The 19,044-nt window shown below is 43.3% G+C and overlaps 1 protein-coding gene across 1 annotated transcript in view; it reads left to right on the top strand.

Moving 5' to 3' along the window:
• Positions 1–10,557: 10,557 nt before the first annotated feature.
• The window catches only part of PACSIN3 (protein kinase C and casein kinase substrate in neurons 3), a 33,756-nt gene continuing 25,269 nt past the window's right edge, over positions 10,558–19,044 (top strand). The window contains exon 1 of the mRNA XM_063117497.1: positions 10,558–10,652. The gene's annotated coding sequence lies outside the window, so the exon portion shown is untranslated. The remainder of the gene's footprint in view (positions 10,653–19,044) is intronic.

Raw genomic sequence — 19,044 nt, 5'->3', positions numbered from 1 at the left:
AGACTGTTAAAATGCTGAGAGAATAAAAAGGTCTTCACCTGGCGTCTAAAAGCATATAATGTAGGTGCCAAGCAAACCTCCTTAGGGAGCTCATTCCACAGCCGGGGTGCCACAGCAGAGAAGGCCCTCCTCCTGGTAGCCACCTGCCTCACTTCCTTTGGCAGGGGCTCGTCTGTTGCTATCTGTAATGCAACAACTCCCACATAGAACCATTTTCTAGGGTACACTTGAGCTCCAGCACCACGCTTTTTTGAACAAGAGTCCTTTTATATGTTACATTTGTGACCTCATGGTTATAATTTCCTCTTGGCTGAATGTCAATCATGCTACGCTGTAAATGAAATCAATGAATAAAAAAAGAGCGACTGGGATCTGAGGTAAAGGTCCTGGTGGCAGCGTTACTGTGTGTGTGTGTGTGCGCACGCTGGAAAGTGTTGCCTGCTGTGGGAAAGGCTTTTGAATTCACACAGGTAAATAGGAAAGAATACCACAGCTTCCCTATTTGAAAAGCAAAGAAGGAGGTGGTGGGGAGGCTTTCGGAAGGGGCCAGGGCTGTGGAATATACAAATGCTTTGGATGCAGAAAGGGCATGGCGTAGCCCTTGATTGATATCTCCAAGAAGGGCTGAATATATATTTTTTGCCTGAAACCCTGTAGTGCTGCAGCCAAGATTGTCAACAAGACTGGGCTAGATGAACCAATGATCTGACTGGTAACTTTGGCTCTGTTCAGAAGTCACCCTAAACTATGGCTTAAACCACAGCTTTAACCACAGTGAATAAGGCAAAAAGCCTCTATTTCACATGCTACTTTACTACTGCAGGAAGTTTAACACGGGGATCCATTCAAACATGTAATTCACCTTACAATCTGAAGTGTTACAGGCCAATAAGAATCACATCATGTCATTCTCCTGACCATAACTCAGTTCTCAGATTTCCCCATACAAATAGAGCCTTTATATCCATCTCTAAGTGGGAGAATCAGCTCTTGGAGTCATTGTATCATGAATTCTGAGGGGCACTTCTGGGTGACCCCAACTGCTTTTAGAGGAATGAAGTGATATCGCTTCCAAGCATTGTGCTTGGATGGTGTATATAAAATGACTTCTCAATCTAAAAAGCGATACTATGAGACTAGTTTAGAGGGTTTGTATAGGCCAGGAGTGCAGACCTTCTTTCAGCCCAAGGGCCAAATTCCATTTTGGAGAAGATCAGGGGCAATATTCCAGTGGTGGATCGGTCAAAAGGGACAGAACGAAATAAAAAAGAACCAGCTTATTTTAGCTTTTACTGTGGGTAACCAAACCATAGGGGAGGTATTTCGGCCTTTTAGAATGGGAAACAAACCCTACGTCAGCCAGGAAACCATCAAACTATTGATGATCAAGGGAATGGCAGAAAGGAGGTGACTCAGGGGAAAGGAATGTGGCTTTCTGGAGAAACCCAGAAGGCTTAATTGGGAGTAAACCTGGGCCTGAGGTTCTGTCCCTATGGTATAAGCCTTGAAAATGTGTGGCTGGCACTGGCAACCTGTTCCTATACTGCTAGTTATAGATCAATTAAGAACATAAGTGCCACACAGTGGCCAACCAGCTGTCAACCAGGGACCAACAAAGTAGGACACGGTGCAACAGTACCCTCCCACACATGTTCCCCATCAGCTGGTGCACACATGCTTACTGCCTTGGATACTGAAGGTAGCACATAATCATCAGCGCTAATTCATGTAATCCTGCTTGCCATGGGCTCAATACATTAGCGCTATTCAGACAACTATCACGTGTTGTCTGTCTCTTCCGCCAAGACGCTTGTTCATGCACTGGTTATTTCACGGTTGGACTACTGCAACCTTCTTCTCTCTGGCCTTCCTTCTTCTCACATCAGTCCGTTGGTTTCTGTTCACCACTCTGCCGCAAAGATCATCTTCTTGGCTCGCCGCTCTGACCATGTTACTCCGCTTCTGAAATCTCTTCATTGGCTTCCAATTCACTTCAGAATCCAATATAAACTTCTCCTGTTAACCTTCAAAGCTTTTCACGGTCTAGCTCCTTCCTATCTCTCCTCTCTCATCTCACACTATTGCCCCGCTCGTGCTCTTCGCTCCTCTGATGCCATGTTTCTCGCCTGCCCAAGGGCCTCTACTTCCCTTGCTCGGCTCCGTCCATTTTCTTCTGTTGCCCCTTACGCCTGGAACGCTCTTCCAGAACATTTGAGAACTACAACTTCAATCGCAGCTTTTAAAGCTCAACTAAAAACTTTTCTTTTTCCTAAAGCTTTTAAAACTTGATGTTGTGCAGACTTTATACTGTTAGTTTTACCCTACCCTGTGCCTGCTTACCCTACCCTGTGCCTGTTTGCATTCTCTTCCCCTCCTTATTATTTTACTATGATTTTATTAGATTGTAAGCCTATGCGGCAGAGTCTTGCTATTTACTGTTTTACTCTGTACAGCACCATGTACATTGATGGTGCTATATAAATAATAATAATAATAATAATAATAATAATAATGGTGTGGGATGTCAGCAGCAGGCCTCACCTTCTGACCTATGCATGTTCACTGTACCACCTATACAGTCCCTCTGCACATACAGATGTATGTGTGTGTGTAAGCAGTGTACATGTGACCAGAAACCCTGGCTATGTGTGTAGATAGCTCATTAAAATTCTCATTTCATTATGTACTTTAAATAATGTGGAAGTCACTTAGAAGCCTTTAAGATACCTATATAATATATGAACAGCAATCTTTTCTTGTATTTTGTCTGTAGAAACACTGCTGAAATGAAAGAGGCTTCCAACACAAACTTAGTATTAGGAAAGCAGAATAATGGACTAATGGCTTTACTCTGCCAGGAAGGAAAGAGCAACCAACTGTCTCTGTTAGATCACTGTCATGCCAAATGGGAGAGGGAGAGAACAATCAAGTTCAAGTATAGTACTTGCAGCCAACAAAAAATTGCAGCAAGCATATCTATGATTGATGCTGCAATTGATTAAAAGGACAAAGTAATCCATCGTTTCAGCTCTAATTCTTTTATTTTAAATATATTGATCCACAGGCAAACATCATGTGTGGAAATTAAAAGGCACACATTAGCTGCAGTTTATAAACTGCCTTCATTGTCTTTAGATGGCTATGTACATCAGCAACCAAAAGTAATGCTTTAACAAAGATGGGAAGAGCAATCCTATGGCCCCTAACCCCCCTATAGCCATAGAATTTTTCTGGATTCCTGTATCCGACGCTGGAGACAGTGTTCCAACCTCAGACCCAGGAGTCCTAGCTCCCCACCATCTCCCTTGCAGTCAGGCAGAACCGTGCCGTCTGCATCTGAATAGGATTGTGCCCTAACTCATTGTCTTCGAAAAAACAATATGCAAAATGTATGGTCTTTCCAACTGGCAGTCCAACCACTGCATATTTATTCAGAAGTAAGTCTCACTTTGTTCAGTGAGATTTACTTCCAAGCTAGTGTTCATAGGATTGCTGCAAGAGGAAGAAAAAATGCTACAAATTCCATTGAGGGAAGCATAAATATAATGGGCTTAAAGTTTAACCACAGGCAGTTAGATTGGCTACATATTAGAAAACATGTCCTAATTAGTTCATGCCCATAGTTCAATGGTTTAGATGCATAAGATCTTCGTTTCAATGCTTTAGATGCATAAGATCTTCATTTCAATCTCTATCACCTCCAATTAAAGCAGGAGTAGGCCTCCAGATGTTTTGGCCTACAACTCCCAACAGTCCTATCCAGCATCACCAATAGAAAAGGATTATGGGAGTTGTAGGGCAGACCATCTGGAGGGCTACAAGCTGTCCAGTCCTGAATTAAAGGATCTCAGGTAGCAGGGCTAGGAAAAACCTCTACCCGAAGCCTTGGGTAGCGATCGTGAGATATTACAGGCTAGTTGGACCAAAAAGCTGACAGTTTAAGCTGAGGGTTCAAAAGAAGTTCATCCAAAGAATAAGGGAAGCTGTGAAGTCTCAAGAAGTTGAAAAGACATCAGTCGGGGATGTTACAGAATATTTTCTCAGGGTGAGATTAATTTGACCAGCCAACAGAGGTCAACTATGATGTCTCGGCACAAAATTAACTTGGGACTTCCCCATTAAGCATGTTTGTGCTGTGCAATTTTGGTGGGAGCACTTGCCCTTTTCAAGTTTTTATATTCTAACTGTTTAAATTTAGCAATCAGAAGTTTCTGTTTTGATTTTATAGTCATTATAGTCTCTGCAAGCCTGCTGCTAACTAAATCAGCACCAGCAGTGGAAAACTCATAGGATAGACAAATCTATCAAGAACATGAAAAGAATTTGAAAACTCAGTAATAACAATTATTCACATTTTTATTATTTGTATGTACTGTTTTCAATGTCTTGGACTCTAGTGATACTATAAATTAAACCATGATGTGCAGCAGGTCTAGGAATCTGCATGGGTGTAATCATGCTGAATAGACTAGATTGTATCCAAAGCATAATCTCGTGTCCCAAAGAATTCAGAGAATGTTGGCTTTTATAAATAAAAAGCATGTTCCTAGCTCTCTTAGCAGCAGGAGTGGGGGGAATGAAAATATATCAGTAGCATCTAGATTCCAATAGTTCAGTGGAAGAACACATGCTTGCAAGTTGAAGGTCCTGGGTTCAACCAATGGCATCAGATAACAGGTGGTAGGAAGGTTCTAGTGGTGAAGAGCTTCTTTCAGCTCAAAGGCCAAATTCCAGCAAATTTTCTAGAGTTCTGAAAAGTAGAGGGTGATGGAAACACATGGACAGTGGGGAAGTGTCAGCATGTTCCCTCTCCTCACAAATTTACTGTATCGGGATTTAAAAGGCCTGAATAGGGCTTTACTCTCCGGTAAGTGTAAATTGTCATGTCAGTTTAGTTGGATGGAAGACATTGGGCAGTACCCAATCCTGTTGTGCTTCCACTCATTCCATTGGACCAGCAGGATACACCACTAGCGCAACCAGGAGTTAGTGCTGCCTAAAGCAACTCCTGAAATGAGTACAAACACTTGTTCCCAAATCAGGACAGGTCAGTGAAGCTCCTTTCTGTGAGCACTGCTAAACTGGCTTGTTTTGGAAACGAGCATTACTTTAAGAACTGCTAGCTCCCGTTGTGCTAGCAGTGGGTCTCTCTGGCACACAGGTAATGTAGAATACTGCCCATTGCTTCCAGTGCTCTATGACCTTCAACTGCTGCCCCATTACCTACTCCCGTTTCTTACTATTCAACTACGACCATAATCTTAATATTGCAACCAGAAGAAACATATAAATATAGGGTACTTTCTTCATTACTTCCTCTTTCTGCCCAGAGGGGGAAGAAGAAGTAAACAAAGACCAGGTAGCCCATTCAGGGGCCGTTTCCATCTCACTGCTTTTCCTGCACACAGCAGGAGATTGCTGCACATTCTGGTGTTTGTTTGTTTGTTTTTAAAAAAGACATTAAAAGGGGTCTATTTTACAATGGAAAAAGGAGGGGGAGGCACACAGGAGGTGGATGTCATTGTCTAAAGGACAAGTGCACATCCATAAGTGGGCAGTAGCGAGTGTGCGATAAAACGTTCGTCTAATGAACCTCTTAAACAGGAGCATTCATGTCAGGGGCTGAGGATGCAACATTTTGTTACAGGTTCCTATTTGTAACATCTTCTTTATAACCAAGCAAGTATCTGCATTTAAACTTGTTCAATGGTACCCTGTAATTATATCCGAAAAGTGAGAAATGAAAGTAAATCTATAAACACTAGGGAGTTCTGTGTTTAGAAAAGCAGTAATCCTTTTGTAATTAATCTTATGCCATGACAAAGGACTCTAGGCTCAAGGGAGGTACTGGGATTTCCCAGGAAGTAAGAATTAAGTTAGTAAGTGGATGTCTGGGAAGAGTTTGTTAGCAGCTGCTTAGGTGAGAGTGCTTATGCTTCAACAAAGGCAAGTGGAATCTTTTTTGAGAATCACTGGAATCATCTTACACCTGAGGTGCCATTTATGTAACCATGAGCAACTAAATGGAACATCTGGGCCTTGGAAAATCCTGTTTAGGGAATAATGTGTTAAATTATATAATTTCTATTACTTTTGGAGAGGTAATGTAGTGCTCTAATCTACCCTCAAGAGCAGGAATGGTGTGGACCTCCAGCTATTGGACAACAACTCCCATCATCCCTACCCACTAAGCTATGCAGACTGGGGCTGATGGTGGCTGAAGGCCAACATTTGAGGGCCACTGGTTCCCCACCCATGAGAGAGACTGAAATTTATACTTTTAAATATGTGGTGTCACAAGATTGAAGCCTAAATCTTCAGTGTTGGACAGATACTTCGAAGTGGGCTACTGGCCTTTATTTGGGCTAGCATTCATCTGGGTTTATTTCTGAATCAAATGGAGCAATATAAACCAAAGACTGTTGCATGCGATACATTTTTACACTACAATTCTATGCACACTTTCTTGTAATTAAAACAACAATGTCTGTCTGGGACCTGAAAGACTAACAAATTTATTCTGGTATAAGCTTTCATGCTCCATGTCATCAGATGCATAGAATATAATGGAGAGTTTCAATTTTATATACAGTATATAAGGGAGGAGGGGAGAATTGTAAACGGTGAAATCAGAAGGAAATTCAATGCAGTAAGTACTGATGACAATCACATTGGGCCTGCTCAGACAACACACTAAACCATGGTTAGGCTTTTGCAGCAAGTGGTTAGGAAGTGTGTTTAATCCATGGTTATGTAACCACCATGATTAAGAATGGTTCACACAACATACTAAGTCATGGTTCACATGACACGCTAAGCCATAATGTTTAGCTCAAAGTGCTTAATCATCAATGTTTAGTGTGTTGTCTGAACAGGGCCATTATTAAAAATGGTCCTTTACAGTGCAGCTGTTGCAAACAGCCATCCTGTAAAGAAAAGAAATGGACACAAATCTGACATTAGAAATGACAATATTCAGAAACCAGTGGGGGACACTTCAGCCTCACAGGACACGTTATCAGAGACCTTAAATTGGTCATTGTGGAGCAAAGGAACTTCAAAGGAAGAACAAAGTAAGAAATTGCCAAGTCAGAATTTCCAGAGGCTTCAATCAGAATAATAGATTTTTTATCACACTACATCTGTTAATTGGCATTCCTTGTGCCAGGATGTTTGTTATCAGCAACAGCACCATAGGTACTGTATGAAAACCTGAAACGCTCAATAATATTCCATGCATCTGATGAAGTGGACTTCAGTACACAAAAGCTTATGGTAGACTAAATAAGAATATAATGTAAGAAAAGCCATGCTGGATCAGGCCAAAGGTTCTAGTCCAGCATTCTGTTCACACAGTTGCCAACTAGCTGCCCATAGGATACCCACAAGCAAGACATGAATGCAACATCACCTTCTCGCCCAAGCACCCCAGCAGCTGGTGTATATAGACATACTACCTCTGATACTGAAGGTAGCATATAACCATCAGGACTAGTAGCCATTGATAACCTTATCCTCCATGAATTTGTATAACCCCCTTTTAAAGCCATCTAAATTGGTGGCCATCACTACATTTTGTGGTTGTAAATTCCATAGCTTAAGTATGTGCTGAGTGAAGAAGCATTTTCTTTTGTCTCGAATCTCCTACTAATCAGCTTCCTAGGATGACCCCAGGTTCTAGTATTTAGAGAGAGGGAGAAAAATGTCTCCCTATCCACATTTTCCACACCATGCACAATTTTGTAAACCTTTATCATGTCTCCCCTTACCTGCCTTTTTCCCAAGCTAAAACTGTTATAACCTTCCCTCATAGATAAGATACTCCAGCCCCTTGATAATTTTAGTTGCCCTTATCTGTACTTCTTCCCGCTCTACAAGTTTTTTTTTTTAAAGGTATGGTGACCAGAACTGTATATAGTATTCTAAGTGTTGTTGCACCCTAGATTTGTATAGAGGCAGTATGATATTGGCAGTTTTATTCTCAATTCCTTTTCTAATTATGCCTAACACAGAGTAATAAATGCATCATTCTTTAAAATATCACAAGCCTCTTTGTTGTTTTGTTGCAATAAGCTACTACGGCTACACTCTGGAAATTGTTACATGGAATTAAATCCCAATGAAGTCAATTGGATTTACTTGTGAGTAATATGCTTAGGCCTGGGCTGCATATTTGTAATTGTATTTTTTCACATGGAAAACTTAATGTTTTAAAAGAGGTGCACTACATATACATGCTTGCAGAAAGCTCCCAATTGGTAGCGAAGTCTTGCAACTTATAGGAATGCAAGTATTTTCCTGATACAATGAGGTCCATCACACTGGTGATTTATTGCACACTCGCCATGCTTGGTATGTGGATTTGCTTCACAGGGCTCACGTGACGTCATCCCTGTCCTGCACTCATCTCGCCCCTTTCCCCTCTTGTTGCATTTTATTTTGGTGCAGGGAAAGTCTGGATTATTTCCCCCTCATGTTTTTTCCTTTGTTGGGTGTGTGTGCTAATGGAGTCTTGCTGACGAAAGGGAAGAGTGGGGCGGTTCTCCTCCTCCAGCACTTCGTAGGGACTTTTTAGTCAGTTGAATGGACTCATTGCCCGCAGAAACAAAGCCTAGATGAAATCTTAAATCAGTAATTGCTAAATAACAAAGCCATAGCGGGGGGCGGGGGAGCCCACACCCATCAGAGTATCACAGCCAATGAACTGAAGGAAAAGGGGTAAGGTGGAGTGGAAGAGCAAACAAGCGAAAACCCACATGAAAGGGACCGTGTATGATGTAGCTCTTGACACGCTTATGAAACGGAAGTAAAAAAACTCAGAGGTAAACCAGAGGGAAAAAAATAAGTGTGATGGAGCCCAATATATACAAAGTGCTTTTCAATTATCATTGAGTAAACAACTACTAGCTCTCACCCAACTGTGCTAATGAAAAATAGGGTGTGAACTCCAGAAAGAAATGAGCACCATGGACTTTGAAAACTGAGGCCTGGCGGGCAGTAGCATTATGTTAGTTGAAAAATAAACCAAAAAATTCACATTTATAAGATATGCAAAAAGGAAAATTCAAGATTGCCACGGCTAGCAGAAAACTGAACAAGAAAACATTCCATGCATGTAATGTTAAATCTTGTCTGAAATGTGGGGGTATCGCAAATCCAGTTTAAAGGAAGTGGAGAATGTCACTCCAGCTAAATGGCAGTAAAAGGTAAGAACTGAACACTTGGATGGGATGTTAAAAAGAGAGGATGATTTTGCATTATTTTAAAATAAATCTAGAACCTATTTTTAGGAGGAGGAGAGACCAGACTGACTAAAAAGACACACCAGCTTGTTGCTACACAAATAATGCAACTCTTTAAACCTGGTAAGGGAAGTGAAAACACACGAATTCCTTCTGAGATGAAGGGTGGAGAAAGACACGTGGTGAAACACCTCTGTTTTCCCTTCAGCCAAACATTTCAGTCCTTTGCTCCTGGAAACCAACTGATTGGCTAGTGTTGGTGCCCAATAGAGACGTCGAGCAGCAAAAAAAAGGTGATCTGACTGCTCTAAGAGGATAGTGCCAACAGCCCGGTCAAGCGAGTTTCCTCGCAGCAGTGCCATGCCCAGCCAGCCACTAAAGGCTGCTTGAGAAGCGTCAGAGAACGCCTGTCTGAATCACAGCTTTTCCTTTCTTTGGCAGGGAAAGAGTTGACTATTCGCTCCAACGGCTACGCGAATGCGCCCGTCTCCTTCCTCCCCGTCACCCCACCTCACGAAGTAGAGGTAGCCATCCAGCCTCCTCAATGCATGCTCGTTGCTTCTCGCTTCCAGCCTTGGCACAGAACGGCAAGGAAGCGAGTTTGCTCTCCCGAGCCAAATAGCTGTGGTCATCTGCTAATTTCTTTCCCCTTTTTAAAATGGGATAGAGATAAATACCGAAGCTTATGCGCGTCTGAAAATCACGCCAGTTTCTGGCGTGGAAGCCTTGCTGCCTATTCCTAGACCACGGGGCTGGGGTGTGGTTATTCAACGATGAGTCATGCACTCTCCACATGGGCAGAGGCGCACCTACTTTTATGACATCCCAAGCCTGAGCCTTTGAGAGCTGAACCCTGGCTGTGGTTATACTAATATATCCCGCCCGGCCACCCTCAGCCTCTTCTAAGGTGGCCAGCTCAGCCTTCTGCTGCTGGGCAGGGCCTCCGCTCATTCCCAGAGCGACAGCAGGCTAATTGGATCAAAAGCTCCCTCCCTCTGCTAGAGGCAGGAGGGTGGAGGACGCCTTGGAGCCCTTGGGTCCCCGCTCGAGCTCCTTTCTCGTCAGCAGGCCTTATTCGTCCAGAGTCCTCCTGCAGCGTCCTCTTGGAAGTCTCCGGGGGTCTGCCGAAGTCCGCCCACCGCCAGGGAGGCGGGCCGGGCCCCCCCTTCCCTGTACGTCCGGCAGCTTGAAATAGGGGGAGGGGCGACAGAGAACCGGCTCTAGAGCTGGAGCGAGCGGCTGCGCAGGAGAGAGGCAGGCGGATTGATACGGGCAGGGTGGGCTCTCGCCAAAAAAAAAAAAAAGAGGAAAAAAAAGAGGTGCCTTTCCCTTGGAGACAGCCTGTTGCGCTCTACACGAGCCCAGAGACTCTCGGCTGAGTGAGAGTCTCTAGAGCAGCCCCTTGGAGAGGTAAGTCTCCTAGTAACCTTTTCTCCCTGTGGGGCTCGACTTCTTGTAGCGTCTCCAAGAGCCGAATCTTTCTCGGGGCGGGCGGGTGAGCTGGGGACGGGGATTTACCCTCTCGGGGGCGGGCGAGGAAGGTTCCTTCACGAGTCCTGCGCCTTGGACTTGTTCCCCGGCAAGTACTAGGGCGCCCAGCTCCCCTTTCGCTCGGCTTCTGGGCTGGGGCTCGAGCCTTCGCTTCGTGAGTGGGGGAGACAGAGCGCAATTGTCCTCTTCGAGCCAGCAGCTGCAGCTTCCAGGAGGTAACAGCTTCTCGGGTCGGGCTGAGACGGACTGCGGCGTCTCTGATTTCTCTCAGGACCGGGGTGGGGGTACGGACGGGCAGACCTGAGGGATCGCGCGCCCTCCCCCTTTCTCCCGGTCAAGAGCCTTCGCTGCCCCCCCTTTAGGCTGAGCGCGTAGGTGGGAGCAGCAAGTCCTTCATTCAGCCTGACTGAAGGAGCCGCGATGCTGGTCTCCCACGTTGCTCTCTGCGGACATTCCTTTCGCTGGGCTGTGTGGGCAGGTAGGGGGAGCAGCAGCAGCAGCAGCAGCTGTCCTGTGCTGAAACAACCACACCCACCCAGGAACTCTGCGGGACAGGCGGAGACACCATTTTAAGTTCTTAAAAATTCGGAACGGATGAATCAGCACAGCGTTCTGAACCTGGATCCTTTAATGCTTGCAGCCCTTCGTTTCCTCTAATTGCCCAGGCGAAGACTTTGGGGGTGGGGGTCCCCTTGGCCGGGGAGCCCTTCCCCTGCTTGTGTTGAATGTGGGATGGGTGAGAAGGAGACATAAGGTGGCGACAGAGCTCCTTTGTGAAGGTTCTGGGGACAGCCCTTCCCACACTGAAACACGAAGCCGCAGGCCCTGCAGTGGAGTTTGGCAGCTGCACCTCTTATTAGAGGGAAGAGGTAGCTTCAGCCACACCAACCCCCCTCCTCTGCTCTACTCCACCTTTCCAGGGGCTACATCTTGATGTTAGTAGTAGTTTTACGTTCTGGATAAAACATCCAGAAGCAATTCACATTAATTCCAACTTTTAGCCACCAGAATGAAATTTGCTCAAGCAGAAGACTAAAACAGCAATGTCAATACTGCAGTTCCCAGCCAAACAGACTAAATGGTGAAGTTCCCAAATAAGAGCTCAAACTACAGTAGCATTTCATATTATGACAGGCTTTGGAGGAGTTCTAGAAGTGGTGCCTTGGCCACCTTCTCTTTTCCTATGATTGGACGTGGGCTTAGAGCCCAGGGATTTCAAAGATGGTCATGTGAATGGGAAAGAGGCACTGCAGTTAGTGAAGGAATCTGGATAAGATGTGCAAAAGTGTTGGGAAGGCAGGTGAGAAGGTAAAGTGTGAGACAGCTTTGACCTGTAGTTCATACAGAAATAAAACCAAGGTAGCAAATCTTGTGCCTTTGATGCTGGCACTAGAAGATGGGACGTAGACCTCTGCAGTATCTACTGCAGTCTTGCACTGGTAGGTCAAGTGGAAAACAAGCCATCCCTCATCATGCTGAGAGGTATATCTCTGTAAATGTCTGGCTGAGTGGCATTTGGTTGAAGACTTGAGGTAAAGACATGCAGATGCCAGGGGTTGCTCTCTCAGCTCGTGTGATCTTGTTATCTAGCTTTCCGATTATTCTGACCATGAAGGAAAGAGGCTAATATGCTCTGCTGGTATTCTTGCACAAGGAACTTAATACTGATTTGGCGGAGAGAAAATACCATCTGTGATTTGTCCTTTCTTGGCCACAGAAGAGGTCAGAAGCTCCTTAAAAGAAATGTCAGCGGAGCTTTGCAAGCTGTACAAACTGTGAACCAGTCTAACAGCTTTCTGTGCCAGCTAAATTTTCTTTACTTGTTGCACTTAGCAAGATTTATTTCTTTGAAGAGTTGGTCTAAGGGAGGAGGGCAAAAGCCACAAGCTGCTGCAAATATGCCCATCTGAATTTCTCATGACTTCCAAAGATGCTAAAAGATACTAAAGTCAGCTGTGAGCCTGATTGCATCAAAGTGTTTGATGTTTTGGTGATGGTTGGCAGTATAAACCTTTCAGAGTGTTTCCCATCTTGTGAAAGAGTTAAGATCTTGCTTTAAAAAGCATTTGCTCTTGACTAGACCTTTCCTCGAATAATATGCAAAAGATTTTGCGTTCTGATGCAGGGAGTAAAATGATGACTGTTGGAAGGAACTCTGCGTTTCTAGGTGTGTGCTGATCTCTGGGTGGAGCCGAAATGGAATTTCTCCTTGTGTGTTGCACAACTAAATGCATTATGGCTCACTGGAGCTTTGTTTTGCCCTTGGGTCTTCTGACAGTAATGACTATTGAGGAAACTTAAGGACTATTTAACATATCACAATTGCTACTTAGGAAATAGAAAAGTATGAAGCTTGCTACAAATACATGTCTCTCTGCCATGAGTACCTGGATCGGGGCAATTTCAGTGTAGATTTTTCTTGGTAGCAGTCTTCATGAGTACAAAATACATCACACCCCTTCAGCATCCCAAGTATAGGTGGGACCTGCTGCTCCTTGGACCAACCTAAATAAACTGTTGCTTCTCCTGGGTGTGGGTCCCAATTGCTCCTAGATACAAGCTGGCTCCTCTGGGACTCTCCCTCTCTGGCTTTTACTTCCTGGAGAACCACAGTAGTGCCTTCCCCAAATGCAGTGCATGAGGATAATAGGAATGCAACCTCTGTGAAATATGGGAAATCCCAAAGTTAACCAGCCTGTCCCTGTTCCTCGCCCCTTCTGCAACATGTGTCAAGTAATAGTAAGCAAGATAAATGATTACTGAAAACAACTGGAGTAAAGGGGTATACTTTAAAAGAAATAAGATAAAACCTAGATTATTACTGGAGGTATACTGCAACATGTTGCATACTAAATGATAAGAAGGCTCAGTTCTTGGTCAGTCTTCCAAGTTTCTCTAAGACTGGAACTCTGCAAGGCCCCCAAACACTGGTTTTACCATTCAGCTTCACCCCTAGTGGACTATGGTAGAGGCCTCACATTTGTAAATCTCACAGGTAGATTGAATATACTATTCTGAGATCTTTCTCTCCTTATTGAATTAACATTTTGGTCCATTCATGAGGTCTAATGGTTTACTAATGGCCTTATGGTAAACAGTGGTTTAATTTCTTTTGCTTCAGATGCTAACTTCAAGCAGAGCTTCATTAGCTGGAGAAATGTATCTGAACTAAGGAGACATGTTTTCTATCCATTAAAGAAGGAAGTCAGAGTTCTTGCCCTTGGTTTAATTGGGAGGGGTATGGGAGCCCTAGAGGCCTGCCTCAGATTATATCTGGCCCAACACTTACTTGTAGCATGTCACATATTAGACTGTGACTTCTGTACTGGCTTGGGAATAATGATCTTTGGGTAGAGGTGGTGGTAATAACTCCATTGTCAAGGACAGATTATTACCTGATTCAGTTTGAAATTGTGACCACTTGCAGTAGGGATAGAAGTCCTATTGTTATGGTCTGCCTTTGGAGGCAGATAGATCTAGAATGCTTTCTGAGGTCTCTGAAGGAATTTTCAGCAAAAAAACTTCCCATGGTCCTGCTGAAACCCATGTCTTGAAAAGGAAGCTGACTAGGCTACTGATACAATCACACCCAAACATCATCAACCTAACAGTAGAGCTGTGTCAGCTCTCTAGTTTTCTAGAGAGCTTCAGGCAATGAAATGGTTAGGTCAACACAAGTGGCAGGATGAAGATTACCAGACACAAGTTAGGAACCATTATAGGGCTTGCTCTGTGGTAGTGATGATTGCAAATAAATCTTATTTCTATGCCACCATTGTGCCCATGGAGTGCTGCCTAAGTGAATCTTTTTCATATGGTGAAGAATATTAGCCTACAATATCAGTTAAAGGAAGGTCCTCTGAGACCAGCTTGCATTGCATTTTGCAGCTAAAATTGCTCGTATTCATTCTGACACGAATGCCATGGTTTCATCAAAGATGGGTGCAGCCAGAACTTCAGGTCCTGTTGAGTTAGATATTTTTAGCTTGATCACAGGGAGGTTGTTGAACTGCTTGGAAATAGATAAGAGTCTAGAGGCTGCTTAGGAATAGATAAGAGTCAACCAGTTGAAACTTAAGCCCAATAAGTTGGAGGTGCTGTGAGTGGGAAGATGGAAGATCAGGATAGAGAGATTCAACCAGTCTTAGATGGAGATTACTCTCTCCGAAAGACCGAGTTTGCAGTTGAGGAGTCTTCTGGCATTTGGGGTTATCTATGGAAGCACAAGTGGCTGTGGAAGCTAGGACTACATTTTACTGCCTGGGACTGGTACTCCAGTTTCAATATACTTTACTTGGGGCTTAATTCCCCCCTCCCAAGTTCCAGGGATTTTTTAAAGCAAATTTTCCAACTGCACAAATGCCCTGTCAGACCCCCGTTCCCACCCAAGCCAAACACATTATTTCTTTTTCATGACTAGACAGATTATCACCAACACTAGTAGCACCTTAAACTTAAAGACAGATTGACAGGGGCATATGGATACTCATGAAGGATGACAGACCAAGAAAAGTACACCACTGGTTGTGTCACCTACAGCCCCCAATTGAAACCACTGCAATGGATCATCAGTGAACTCCAACACATCATCTGCACAGAGACTTCTCTCTCAAAAGCCTTGGGAGGCAGACCAGTCCTGGCCTACAGACAACCTCCCAACCTGAAACAGATGCTAACCAGCAACAGTGCACAAGACAGAGACACAGACCGCCCAGAGAGCTCCGGCTATTGGGCGGTATAGAAATGTAATAAATAAATAAATAGACAGAGGGACCAGACCATGCAATAGACCCAAGTGCCAACTCTGCCTCCACATCTATTTAGGCAACACTGTCACAAGACCCAACAACATCAGTCACGCCATCAATTGCCTATTGTTAAGTTCTCAATAAACACATACACATAACACGTCTTATTTTTTTTACCACTTTTTTCAATTGCACATTATCAGATTTCCAACTGCACATTTTTTCCAACCTGCACATTTTGTCCAACTGCACACTAAAAAAAACCCTGTCAAGTTCATGTATATATTGTAGACAAAATGTTTAGTGCTATATACTCCTTTGCCAGTCATAAATCATACAATGCACATGCTTTGTGCACTCTGTGTCCTAGTAATCAGCTGCTTGCTATGTGTGTCCATGACAGAAAACTGATGGATCTTTTCATAGGAAAGTGTGAAGCAGTAATTTATCCTGTTTTAGCAAATACAGTCATGTCAAGTTCCATAAGGAAAAAAGTATTGTTTTGCTGAACCATTTCTCTTGCCTCATGTTTCTGCCTGACATCAGCTGATGCATCCACCTTTTTCCTGTTCTCATCTGCAATTGTCCCCAGAACATTTTTTTATTAATATACAACTACAGTGCCTTTAGCTGTGTAAAATGTCTTCACAATCCTTGTGTCAGTTTCTTCCTTTTCCTTTACTGCAATCCTTTCTAAGTAATACTGCCTTCCTTATTGTAAAAGACCAGCTTAAACTCTCAATTCCTAATAAACAAAATGGTCTGTTGGCCACTTGGAACAACGGCTGTTAGCTCCAGTGAGTGAGAAGAAAAACAGGTCTAATGTGCATGTAACGAAAGAGATTGCCAAAATAAACAGAGCTTTTGGGTAGGTTACTTTCTGGCTAATGGTTGTTGCTGTATGTGATCAAATAATTCATACCTGACAATTCTGATTTATTTATTTAACATTTATATGCCACATTATCTGTTAATATTCTATAAAGGCAGTGTACAACAATTTAAAACAAATCTTGCAACATAAAAACAAGAACAGTAAAAACATTAAAACGTTTTTAACAATCCTACGTTTTTAAAAAAGTTAAATTGAAAAGATGCATCTTTACACACTTCCAAAGGTGAAGACAGTGGGGGTGCCCTCCGAAGGGCCTCTCCTGCAGACCTTAGTACTCAGGTAAGCCCTAAGCGCCATTTAAAATCATGTCACCAAGACAAGCTGGAGTTACACATTTTGTGTATGCTGAGGATGACCATGGCTGAATTCGACCATGTAATCCTTCATAAACCACATGGCACCTGAATGCAGCCTGGTCTGTATGGCAGTAGTCTGGACAGCCAATTGGGAGAATCAGGGGTTCTTGTTGGCATTGTCTACACAGACACAGGATATAGAAAACCTCACTATGAATTTGGGAGTGACAGACAATACTCTTGCCTTTTGGCACTAAACCAGCCAAGACCTAAACTGGATCTGTTTTCACTTTTCTGTCCCCACAAGCATTCCCAGTCTGATCTTATTTAACATATTGGTGCTAGAAAAATCTCCCTCTTCCTAAGGTAATGTTACTGAGCTATTCCAGGCTAAATATGTAGTATTAGATTATGCAAATAGCTAGTCTTGCTTTGCAAGTCCACCATGAATATCTTCCCCACCCCGGAAACCTATCTTGTGCTTTCAAGAAAAGTAAACTTGCCAGTGCCGGCTGTCATAATATAACAAGGCATTAATTGCACTACTTCCAACTTTTTGATGAATTCTAGAGTTAACCTAGCTATTCCTCTTTGTGATGTATTTATTCAACCAACCCATGGAGGGCTGAGATCTTGCATACATTGTGAGACTTCACACTGTTGCATACAAAAGCCAAAGAGTGGCAGTTCTCAGTTGTGTGTGCGATATCTTTGGTGCCCTTATTACTAGGTGCAACCAGCTATATTACAGAGCCTGAACATCAGTGTTCAGATTGATTGGCCAAATAAGCTTCTGGGCCCAGCCTACCATCTGGAGAATAGAATTGCCCCTAAGAATATAGAATTTGGCCTTCCCTGCTCTAACCTTTACACTGACATTACTTGGGTATTTGCTGTTTCTGGTAGGAAGAAGGGAAAGGTAATCACATTGGCTGGCTGCCCCATTGTCTAATGATCTGTGCAGCTAACACTTGCCTCACTTGATCTACAGTCTATGGAGAAGAAGTAGCTTAGCCCAGTATTGACCACACCATCTGCCTCCTACACAGTTGTTTCTAGCCAATTATGGGACCAATACTGCCTGACAATACTGAGGTGTCATGTCATCAGACTAGTATTGGCATCATTTAGCTCAGTGACATTAACAATGTATTAGAAAATGCCTAGGTATTGCATGATTAAAGGTAAGGCATTGCCTTAAATATTTATGATATTTAGTATTAGTTTTTACTTCTGTAACCCACCATGATGATGCAAAGGAGCTCCTCTAATAGGTTGGCAACCCTTTGCATACCTCACAAGTTAAGACAAGATCTGTGTTCTATGGGAACTTAAAATAGCAGTTCTGGAAGGAGGTTTCTTAAAGGTCTTAAGGAGGTCACATGAAAGTGAGAATTTAGGAATGGTTAGAAATCTATATGATCCTCTGTTCTCAAATGTCGTCTAGCAGACTATAAGCCCATGGGGGTTAGATTTGTTAATTGTGTTGATATACATAGCCTACAGGTTGAAAGTATCTTTTAAATTTCCAGTCACTTTGGATTTGTTCTATCAAGCTCTTTACATACATTGTCATAGTAATCCTTGGAACAAAGATCTTGGTAGGTCAATATTACCCTCATATTACAAATGGGGTCGAAGAGATGAATGAGAAAGAGATCTCTTACTAAGATTAAGCAGTAAATTCATGGCTGGGCACTAAACTAGGGACTAGCTTGTGCTCTTAATCATACACAGTGAAAATATGTGTCCTGGCATGTCTGGTATTCGTTTTAAGCCATATGGTCACAAGTGCTTATAAACCAAATAGAGCAAGGGGTAAGGAAGTCCTTTCAATCAGAGGGCCAAATTCAATTTCAGAGAAGCTCTCAGGAGCTGAACTCCAGTGATGGGCAAGGCAAAGGCAAATGGGATGGGTCCAAAACCACAAAAATACCAGTATGTTTTAGCCTAAAGTTCTTACTGCCAGAAACTAAGTCTTAGGAGAGCCATTTCAACCTTTTAGAATGGGAAAAATGCAAAAGCTGGGAAACCACCCAGCTGGGAAGGAGGAAAGGGGGTGGGCCCTGGGGAAGGGGGATTGGCCGTCTGGAGAATCCTGGAGGGCCATATTGGGACTCCAGGAGGACCACCTGAGGTTCTCCAACCCTGTAATAGAGGGTTGACCACAAGATCCAATAGCATTTTGTCAATGCCAGTAAGATAGGATTAAAACTGAGGGACCTAAAACAATGTTTGTGATGCAGTTTGTCAGCTTTAAGGCACATTCTACCATGTTCATTGGCTCCTTTCAAAATGAAAATTAGAATAATCATGGTTCCAAGAGGTTAGCATTAGTTTCAGATACAGCTTCATGAGATATGCAAGAGTAG

Source organism: Elgaria multicarinata, chromosome 2, assembly GCF_023053635.1.
Source record: "Elgaria multicarinata webbii isolate HBS135686 ecotype San Diego chromosome 2, rElgMul1.1.pri, whole genome shotgun sequence".
NCBI classification, from domain to species: Eukaryota; Metazoa; Chordata; class Lepidosauria; order Squamata; family Anguidae; genus Elgaria; species Elgaria multicarinata.
Note: the sequence above shows the minus strand (reverse complement) of the source record. Positions and strands in the feature narration are given on the sequence as shown.